The sequence below is a fragment of the Tenrec ecaudatus genome, chromosome 5 (genome assembly GCF_050624435.1).
Source record: "Tenrec ecaudatus isolate mTenEca1 chromosome 5, mTenEca1.hap1, whole genome shotgun sequence".
Classification (NCBI taxonomy): domain Eukaryota; kingdom Metazoa; phylum Chordata; class Mammalia; order Afrosoricida; family Tenrecidae; genus Tenrec; species Tenrec ecaudatus.
The window spans coordinates 158,737,806-158,749,515 of NC_134534.1; the positions used below are offsets into that span (position 1 = coordinate 158,737,806).

General features: G+C 40.7%; 1 pseudogene; it reads right to left on the reverse strand.

The window, feature by feature from the left end:
- Positions 1–6,033: 6,033 nt before the first annotated feature.
- LOC142449298 (deubiquitinase OTUD6B-like) lies at positions 6,034–7,547 on the reverse strand (annotated as a pseudogene).
- Positions 7,548–11,710: the final 4,163 nt, after the last annotated feature.

Below are 11,710 nucleotides of genomic sequence, written 5' to 3' on the forward strand. Positions count from 1 at the left end.
TGTAGTTGATTAGACAAAATAAAACTGATCTTAGAGTCATATATGGTAGGCACTTTAAATATTTATTTTCTTGGAAGAGATTATAAAAGGTAAACTCAATGTTTTTTAATCATTTTATTGGGGGCTCTTACAACACTAATCACAACCTACACATACATCAACTGTATAAAGTACATTTGTACATTCATTGCCCTCATCAGTCTCAAAACATTTGTTCTCCCTGTAAGCCCCTGGCATCAGCTCCTCATTTTCACCCCTCCCTCCCCGCTTCCCCCTTCTTCATGAGCCCTTGATAATTTATAAATTATTATTTTGCCATATCTTACACTGTCTGACATTTCCCTTCACCCACTTTTCTGGGTAAATTCCATTTTTATATGGAAAGACCTTTATGAAAAGATTATCAGTTGGGTTTATACCCTAAAGAAGAGTCACAGCACAAACAGACACACACACATCCGTGTTCATCACAGCACTATTCACAATAGCAAGAGATGAAGACAGCCCAAATGTCCAGCAGTAATAGATGGATAAGTCGATTTGGGTACATAACACAAAATGAAATACTATACATTAGTAAAGCACAGAAACGAAACCACCAAGCACCATGTGATGGACCTGAAAACAATAGCTGATTGAAATGAGTCAATCACAAAAGGAGGAACATTGTAGACCACTGTTAATAGGGGAGAATAAGCAAGACAAAGACTTTCTTTCCTACCAGAGGGAACAGACTTTGAAAGTTACTAAGGGAGAGAAAATGAAGCCATAGGCTAGAGGATTCATGGGTGTCCACTTGAGTGAAGAGGAAGACAGGAATTCCCAAGAGGGAGAAGAGAAATGGAAGGGAGGAGGGCACGGTAAACGACAGGGGGACACTCCCTGCAAGACCTGTTTGTAGACAAGGCACATGGAGCTACTTTAGAGCCCTGGTGCTGAAGGAGCCATGTGGCTCTAGACCCCTGCCAGCGCTGAGGTGCTTCTACCGCCACTGGATCCACACGATTTTCCACCCACTGGCCTGTGATCTTCCTGCATTCGGTCTCATTGCATGTGTTTCATGAGTCTGAAGAGGACTTTATAGATTGGTATCACACATATAGGCTAATATTGGACTTATGGGCTTGATCTGGACTGGGATTTTTTTCTCAATATTCAATTGCTCTTGTATATAAAGCTCTTTCTTATACACTGTGTTAGTCTGGGTAGACTAGAGAAACAAATCCATGGACACACATATGTGTATAAGAAAGAGGTTTATATACAAGAGCAATTGAACACAGAGAAATGCAGGACGTTCACAAGCCAGTGGGTCGAAAGTCTCTGGGTCCAGTGGCGTTGTAAGCATCTCAGTGCTGGCAGGGGTCTCTCTGTGGATTTTCCAGCTTCTGAGGTCTGGTTGCATCCATGTGACTTGTCTTCTGCAATGTCTCCCAGGAAGTGGTAGAGAGAGAGAGCGAAGTGTCTTCTCCAAAGAGGAAGTACCAGATTTCCCAGAATTCTCAGGAGAAAGCCGTGCCCACAGGGAAGTCTCATTGGCCATTCCCAGATTGACAGCCTAGACTCCACCCCTACACTCTTAATCCTTAAAATGACACCGGATTAGGTGACTAACACATACACATATGAGTGTCCATGAATTTGTTTCTCTAGTCTACCCAGACTAACAGAGACAGATATATTATTGCAAATATTTTTAAGGTGGATATTCTAACCAGTTAATCTGAGAGTCTTGAACAATCATGCACTTTAAGATTTTGCTGTTCCCTGTGAAGGCTCACAGAGCAAGCAGGGACTTATTTTTAAGGGGTGGTTTTGGTAGGTCTTTTCCTGGCTGGGCAACTGCCCATATTGCCCAATAACGTCCTAACTGCTACCATTCTCTTCAGTGCTCCCTAGTATTTCCATCACCCTAACATTGCCTTCAAAGAGCTTCTTAAAACTGCAAATCTCACATTATTCATAAAATATTTTCAAGACTTATCACTATCTACAATTTTATTGTAGAAAATATACATATACATATGCATAGATATATACACTCACTGCCATTGAGTTTATTTTGATTCCTAGCGACCCAATAGGGCAGAATAGAACAGGTAGAAATGCCCTATGGACTTCTGAAGCTGGAAATCTTTAGAGGAACGGAAAGTCTCATATTTCTATCTAGGAGCAGCTGGTGGGTTCAAAGCACAAACCTTGTGTCTAGTAGCCTACTCTACCAGGGCTCAGTAGAGAGAGGAGAGGGACAGAGAGGAAGAAGAAAAAAAAAAAAGGAGAGGGAGAGAAGGGGTGGGGGCAGAGTGAGAGAAAGTGAGTGAGTGTGTGTGTGTGAGACAAAGGGGCAGAGAGGGAGAGAAGTCTCATTAACTTTGTGGAAACATTGAAAGATAATGGAATTTTGCATGCATTTTTGAAGCCCCTTCATGTATGCAATAAAATATTTGCCATTTTAGCATTTTTTTCCATATGCAATTCAGGAAGATTGATTACTTTCATAATGCTCTACAAACTATCACTATTATTCATATGTCACTACGTATAGCTAGAATAAGGTCCCAGCTCCCTAGAGGGATACGTGTTTATTCTCCTAGCCTTCTCTCTTGCTTGTCTATGATCTGCAGTCCTGTGTTTACATAACTTCTAGGTTAGACATCTGATCTGCTCCCTCCCTCCGCCCCGAGATCCTCTTCCCATTCATTTTGGATAACTGTGTTTCTTTTCAATATTATAAACCTTTGCTTCTGGGTACATGTTGGAATCCTAGACAGGGTCTACCTATGAAGATTCTGATTTAATTGGCCTGGGTGTGAACCCATGCTAGGTACGTTTTAAAATTTTCTTGAGTGATTCTAATGTGGACTTGGGGCTGACAATCACTGTCCTGGAGTCAGTTTACATGTCCTAAGCCTGATGAAGCCTTCCTTGACATCTTCCTGCCCTCTGGCACTACCTAGGAGTATGATTGGTGAAGTCCAGCATTATCTTTGGCTGGGTTCTCTAGAGGAGCAAATTTAAAAAAAAAACATTTTATTAGGGACTTATACAACTCTTATCACAATCCATACATAGATCACTTGTATAAAGCACATCTGTACATTCTTTGCCCTCATCATTTTCAAAGCATTTGCTCTCCACTTAAGCCCTTTGCATCAAGTCCTCTTTTTCCCCTCCCTCCCCACTTCCCCTCCCTCATGGGCCCTTGATAATTTATAAATTATTATTTTGTCATATCTTGCCCTGTCCGGCATCTAGAGGAGCAAATTTAATGAGGCATACAAATAGATTATATAATCATATATCCACTGCTATCAAGTTGATCCCAACTCATAGTGACCCTAAATAAGGTTTTAAAAACTACAACGTTTTATGGTATCAGACAACCTCATCTTTTCCCCGTGGGACAGCTGGAAGGCTTGAACCACTGACCTACATCGGGTGGTGGGACCTGTTAAGTCTCCAAATCTGCAGCTCATGCTATTGGTTCCCATCCCTAAAACTGGAGGTCAGTAGGGTCTATAGAAGACAAACTTGACCAGAGAATTTGTGTGTAGTGGATGCAGGCTACATCCCCGTGGAAACCCCATTGGCTGTTCATCTGCAGGTCTTGTGAGACTGATATCCTGATTTAAACATTATAAATTCAATGTTTACTTACAAGAAGTAGTTGAACTTATGGAAGTAAAATCAAATCGTATAAACTTGATGATAATAAATCTTACTAGTTGTATTTCCAATTGCAGGGGGTACATATAAAATCCCTGCTCCCTTCTATAACAAATGGTCAGACATGTTTGTATATAAGGGCGTGATCTTTGTGGAGAGGATATTGTCATGAGTAGCCTGGCACTGGAGCTAGATAAAATCCTTCACTCCTACGACTACTGCAGACTGATGTTCTTCCTGACCCCACACAGTGGCTTTCAACTTGATCCATATATGCAACATAAGCATTCTTTTATATCTGAGCTAAGGGAAGGTGATTTTAGCAATTTAGCAAGTTTTTCTTCTAATCCTAGAGAATGAAGCAAAGAGATGAGGATTTGTAAGGAAATTGGGAAAGAAAAATCTGAAGTAAATGTGACTGGCCTTGCACCCAGTACATACTACGATACCCTCAGCTTTTCCAAGGCAGAGAGTGAGAAAGCTTACACACGGTCTCTGACTGGAAAGAGACACCAGCCAACCAGACAACACACAGATAAAACTGTGTAATTGTGAAGGTAATTAAGAAATGAGGGTATGAATTCAAGCCTGAGGTTTAAGAACAACAGAGAATAAATAATAAAACAAAAAGACAGAGTAATCTGATGTTTTTTGTTTTAATTTACACTCAAAAGTGAATCTCTGTCTAGAGGTTTAAATCTGAAGAATACCGACATGCTTTTGAACTTGTCTCATTTCTTTAAACTCAACAACTGATTTCCAGCTGAAGAAATCGGTAGGAATTCTGAATTATTAGAAATAGCATTTTCAGCTGCACGTTGATGGATAAATAGTTCCTGAAATAAAAAGTTCCATGCCTTTAGTTCCATGAATACAAAGCTTATGATCATCAAGCTGATTTGGAATAATTAAATGTGTTATCACCCCCCTCGTGTGATTTGCATGAGAAGAGAAAGGGACTCAGTTGTGTTCTTACACTGAATGGTCACACTGAAATGGTTAGTAAAAAGCTTTTAGAAATATGGGGGAGGGGAGGGTTTTCAATTTATTCCAACACAGAGGAGAATGTTCAAGTCTTCCATCCATGGAAATATCAATAAGTATGGTACAGTGTGTTCTTGGTCTTCGAATGATGTTCTCTACAATGGATTTTACCATTTTAAAAATACCACTAAGAGATCATGGCATATTCTGACACACTTCTGAAAAGTCTGCTTGTACCTTTGCCATAAAATTCATTTAAGGCAACCCAAATGAAGATGGAGCATGATAGTAGGACAAGAGGAAAGTCAAAGGAAATAGAGGAACGAGCTAGGAGGCAAAGGGCCGTTATCTCTACAAATGCATGTCTAAATAAAGGCACGTACATATGTAAATATATTTATATATGAGTATGGGGAAATGGACCTATGTGCATATAGTTATAGGTTTATCATTAAGGTAGCAGATGGACATTGGGCCTCCACTCAAGTACTGCCTCAATGCAAGAATACTTTGCTCTATTAAACTGGCATTCTAGGATGCTCACCTTCCCAACACAACTGCTGAAGACAAAGTGGGTGAATAAGCAAATGTGGCAAAGAAAGCTGATGGTGCCCGGCTATCAAAAGATATAGTGTCTGGGGTCTTAAAGGCTTGAAGGTAAACAAGCGGCCATTTAGCTCAGAAGCAACAAAGCCCACATGGAAGAAGCACATCAGCTTGTGCGATCTGAGGTGTCAAAGGGATCAGGTATCAGGCATCATCAGAACAAAAAATCATATCATTGTGAATGAGTGGGGGAGTGTGGAGTGGAGACCCAAAGCCCATTTGCAGGTCACTGGACATCCCCTTACAGAAGGGTCTCAGGGAGGAGATGAGCCAGTCAGGGTGTGATGTAGCAATGATAAAACACAACTTTCTTCCAGTTCCTAAATGCTTCCTCCCTCCCGCCTCCCCTCTCCCCACTATCATGATCCCAATTCTACCATACAAATCTGGCTAGACCAGAGGATGTACACTGGTACAGATAGAAACTGGAAACACAGGGAATCCACGGCGGATGATCCCTTCAGGACCAGTGGTGTGAGTGGTGATACTGGGAGCGTAGAGGGAGGGTGAGTTGGAGAGGGGGAACCTATTACAAGGATCTACATGTGACCTCCTCCCTGGGCGATGGACAACAGAAAAGTGGGTGAAGGAAGATGTTAGACAGTGCAAGATATGACAATAATTTATAAATTATCAAGGGTTCATGAGGGAAGGGGGAAAGGGGAGGGAGGGGAAAAATGATGAGCTGATGCCAGGGGCTTAAGTGGAGAGCATATGTTTTGAGAATACTCAGATAGGCACGTTGTACTAACATATAATTGTGCAACATTTTATAAACTAGCTGCTATTTTCAGTAACTGTCTTCATCAACTCTGTAACATAATTATAATGTTCTCCCAAGTCACAAGCATGTCTCATATATGCAAGCATGAATGCTTTTAAAAAATATTCGTCACCAATATAATCAGAGGAGAATCTGCCTGTATTACTTCTACTAAGTGTAAAACGTGAGCCAGTGTTCGTAGCTCAAGCTGACCTCCCCATGCAGCTGTGTTCACAGCATCATCACAGTGCAAAATCCTCGAGTATAAATATCTCCTGTACCAGAGTTTGTTAAAAATGGCAGAAAGTCTTCCACGAGGCTTTGCATATGTTCAGCAGTTCAACTTCTTAAGGCAGCCACCCTTAGAATGGCATCTTGTCAGCAGATCTTCAATGACTCTGTACAGACAGTGGCCATCAGATGGAGTCTGTTTCATTTCCAAACACCTGGTTGCCAAAATTTGGGGAAGTTTTTTACTTTCTATGTCTCTGGCTCCAGGGAAGTTCTCAATTTCAGTTTCTGCCGTCCTGTCTTCCCACTGTTTTTCCAATACAGCTTCCCTTTCCCGTATCTTTTTTTTTTTTTTTAACCATTTTTGTTGGGAGCTCTTACAGATATCATAACACTCCACAGTTCAATTACATCTAGCAGTAGTGTACAATTGCTATTATAATCAGTTTCAAAACACTTTCTTATTTTCTTTCTTCTTGAATTCCTTGAGATCAGCTCCTCTTTGTCCCCTCCCTCCCCATCACCCCCATGAACTCTTACTCTTTTTTTTAAATTTTGATAACCAAGGCTGCTTATTCCGAAGAACAAATGTGAAATGTTAATCACAACAGAATCGATTTGGTCTCCTCAGATATCAGCATCAATTGCCCCAGTTCCTCACTATGTTTCTGTCCCATTTCTTCCCTAAGAATCTGATTACAGTGGTCAGCTTTAGAGGGGAAGATGGGTGACTGAGCATCAGGTTGTAAGCAGACTCCACTGTATAATCTTTTTTCTTTTCTTTTTTAACCTAAGTCAAAACTCATAAATAAAGTCTTTATGAGTAAAGGCATGGTTACTCATGTGCTACAATTAGCTGATTGTAACCAGGCCTTTATTCATAAAGACTTTACACTTCATTGTTACATGGTACATTCAATGTTAGCAAGCAATGTACATTCCCCCCTCCTTTTACTCTGAGTAAAAGAGGCAAATTCACTAAAAATACACAATTGACTACCATTCAGATAAAGAAGTTCAATGATATCAAATTACTAAGTGGTAGGCCTCTGTAGACTCCAAAATCCCGAGGCACCGATACATATACTCTCAAGCCTTTACGGAATGTTTCCTTTTTAAAATACTTTTCATCTGGATAAAACTGTATAACCTTTATACCAATTGTGTTTTGAGCTGTCTGATAGTGTTACTTAGGCATTGAAAGATAGACTAACCTTAGTAGGTAATTTAAACAAATTAATTAAAACACACTAAGATTTTACAGTGTGAGCATACCATAGTCCATTGGCAAAAACATCCTTTCGGTCAAGTTTTATATCTTTATAACTCAGACTGAACAGATTCAACCTTGGTTTTAGATTACCTTGCTGTGTGCTCAAATTTTGATTCTGTCAATCTCTTCTCATTAACCACATTGTAACATTTAAGAGCAGAGATTTTCTTATATTATTGCCTTCATTTATTTGGATTTTTTTTCTTCTTCAAGCTTCTGAAATGGGTTAGACTTTATTATGCTAGGGATTTAGAACCAAATCAGATGATTTCTCCAAACAATTTCTTTCCTTTGATTCTTGCTGAAACCTGAAACTATTTCTTCAGGACACCGCAGAGTCCCAATTTCCCTCCAAACACTTTGGTCTACCGCAGTCTGGAAGTGATGTAGCATCCAGACTCCTCATATCTACCAGATAATTGTTCCTTTTTCCTACCTCTTGCATCAAAACAGATCGTGACTGCAGAGCGAACACAGGTGCTATCTGAATTATGCTGGGTCCTTTGCCCAAAGTAACTTGAACCACTGAAGCCACATCCAGGTAAAAAGCAAAGGAATAGTATTAAGCTTGTGCCAAGCCTGACATGATGGGTTGGGTGGAGGGGTGTATCCCTAGATTCCGTCTGCCACCGGGTGCTTCCTAAGTTCCTTATATAGAGTGAAGATTAGATCAGAATCATGTTTTGCATGATCTCATGAGATTACAGACTAAGCATGAATCATGGGGGATGCAGGAAGCCCTGGTGGCACAGTGTTTGCACATTGGTCTGGGAACTGCAAAGTCGACAGGTCAAAACCATCGGCCACTCTTTGGAGAAAGGATGAGACTTTCTATTCCTTTCAAGAGTTACAGTCTCAGAAACTCACAAGCGCAGCTCTACCCTGTCCTATATGGTAGCTATGATCTGCATTGACTCAATGGCAGTGAGTTTGTGAGTGAGGGATGTAAAAGATGTGGACCTTGTATATCTCATTATAATGTTAAATTTCCAGCCAGGAGTGTGCTTTTATATGCTGATGTTTCCTCTCACCCAGATGGAGTCTGTTCCTGGATCAGCAACTAGTGACTCTTGGTTAATAACCTCTTCCTGCACCAGCAAGTCTTATGAACATGATTTTTCTGAAAAAGTTACATCCCCACTGCCCTTATCTCAATTGACGAGGCATAATGAAACTTCTACAAGGATATTGTGCATTTCTTTTAAATAAGTGCTGGTACGTCATGAAGGGAGCCCTGGTGGTGTAGGAGTTCTGGGTTGGGCTGCTAAACTCCAGGTCGACAGTTCAAAACCACTAGCCAGTGCTTGGGAGAAAGATGTGGTTTTCTGTTCTGTAAAGAGTTACAGAAACTCAGAAACGCACAGGGGAGCAGATCTACCCTGTCTTATAGGGTTGCTATGAGTTGGCATCGATTCAATGGCAGTCAGTTAGGTTTTGGTTTGGTGCATCATAAGGAGCTTAGGGAGAGTGGATTATTGGGAGCTTCTTCTTTACCTGTAACAATGAAAGAGGAAAAAAAGGTCCCAACTTGAAACATGTTCTACAAACACTAAAGCATTAAAAAACCCCAAACAAGCATAACCATTAAATCAGGGAAAGCGTCAGCATGCAGACAGTGCAGAGGCTGATGGCATCTGCTGATTCACAGCTATGGTACTGTTTATCATCATGTGTGAGAAAGGATAGAAGAAATCATCCCAAGGTCATCTGTGGGAGGTCAATCCATCACTGTCACAGGAAGTCCTATACAAACAAAGAAGTACTCTGATTGGAATATATACACAATTGCAGGTTAAAAAAGGTTCCAGGATTGGTTTGGGGACTCCAATTACATGGCCACAAAGCTGTCAGGCTAGGACTCATGATTATGTGAACCTGATTTATTGTCACCAAGACCCCAACTTTTAACTTAGATAACATGGGTCTGATTGGCTTCTTTCAATCAATGTTCAGGTAAAATTCTTAGTGCTTTGTGTGAGCAAGTAAAAGTCATTACTTTTAACTACACTCTTCCTAAAAGCAAAATGGTCAGTAAATATTGTGGAAGTGATGAACTCAAATGGTGTCTGAACTTCCATAATTAAAACGCAGTTAGGACTTTAACTGTTGACTTCAGCCTTCCACCAAACAAAGTGCTTTAGAATTTAACCTCCAACGGAAAAGTGAAACGTCTAGGAGAGGGGGTCACCATCCCCGTGTGAGGGTGTATGCTTCACTTCTAAGGGGAGATAGTCTTAGTTACAGGGCATGGTGTACTGGATTTGGCACTTTCTGGATTTGACAACCCCAAGATGGATCCTTTTTTCACTCCAATGATTGGGGTAGATCCTAGGGGAGTTGTAATTTGTCAAAAAGAGAAATTCATAGACTATACCTTGCTTTATGGAATTTTCTATTCACAAAATGAAATATTTAAAGAAATTCCTGAACAAAATTGATTTCCTAGTGGCTTTTCTTTTACCCCAAATTGCAAGTTCTTTCTTTCCAGTTCTAGTCTAGGTTTACTAAATTTGAATTGCAAAATACATGGTAGCATGGAGAGGCAGAAGAATATCTTGTGACTTAATGTGAGGTGATGTCAGCTGCTTCCAAAAGGTCATGGCATTGAACATCCTGTGAAGACATTCTACTCTGCCTACATGGGACCACCACAAATGGAATAGACTAGAGGAAACAGCAACAATCTTTTTTCTTTCTAATCATTTTATTGGGGGCTCCTACAACTCATCACAATCCATCCATCCATCCATCCATTTTGTCAAGCACATTTGTACATTTGTTGCCATCATCATTTTCAAAACATTTGCTTTCTACTTGAGCCCTTGGTATCAGCTTCTCGTTTTTCTTCCCCTCTGTCCCTCCCTCATGAACCCTTGATAATTTATAAATTATTTTTTCATGTCTTACACTGATCGATGTCTGCCTTCACCCACTTTTCTGTTGTCCTCCCCCAGGGAGGGGGTTATATGTAGATCATTGTGATCAGTTCCCTGTTGCTCTCCCCATCTTCCTGTTCCCCTCCTGGTATCGCTACTCTCAATATTGGTCCTGAGGGGTTGATCTGTCCTGGATTCCCTGTTTCCAGCTCTTATCTTACCTGTGTACAAGCTCTGGTCTAGCCAGATTTGTGAGGTAGATTTGGGGTCATGATAGTGGGGGGGGGGAAGCATTAAAGACATAGAGGAAAGTTGTAAGTTTCATCACTGATATATCGCACCCTAACTGGCTCATCTCTTCCTTGTGACCCTTCCATAAGGGGATGTCCAATTGCCTACAGATGGGCTTTGGGTCTCCACTCCACACTTCCATTCACAATGATGTGATTTTTTGTTCTTTGATGCCTGATACCTGATCCCATTGACACTTTGTGATCACACAAGCGGGTGTGCTTCTTCTATGTGGGCTTAGTTGCTTCCCTGCTACATGGCTGCTTCTTTAACTTCAAGCCTTTAATACCCCAGATACTATATCTTGTAATTGCAGGGCACCACCAGCTTTTTCACCACATTTGCTTATGCACCCATTTTGTCTTCAGTGATCATGTCGGGAAGGTTATTAGTGTGTCAGGTTATTAAAACAAAGTGTTCTTGCATTGAGGGAGTACATGAGTAGAGGCCCAATGTTCATCTGTAACCTAAATAGTAAACCTATAAATATATGTACATAGATCTATGCTCCCATTGTCATATTTACATATGTACATACCTGTATTTGACCTCCAAATGCCCCTTGCTTCCTAGTTCCTTCCTCTATTTCCTTTTACTTTCCTCTTGTCCCACTATCTTGTTCCGCCTTCATTTGGGTTTCAATAATTCCTCTTGGTTACATTGTCCTTGATCAAGCCCTACCAGGCCTTCTCACCATTGATTTTGGATCACTTGTTCCTTTGACCCTGAGTATGTTAACACCCACTTTCTTTCCCCCACCTCCCTCTCTCCCCTGTCCCCCTGGGACCATTAGTCCCCTTGTTTTCTCGACTGTTTATCCCGCCTATCCTATCTAGATAGACATGTAGAGATAATAATAGGCACAAAAAGAAGACAGAACAAAACAAAGCAGCAAAAGAAAACAAAACAACAACAAAACCAATGACAAAAAGAGGCCTATAAATAGTTCAAGGTCTGTTTATTGAACTTTACAACTGTTTCACAGTTTGATGGGGTGCCATGCCCTGGCCCCACAGTCTA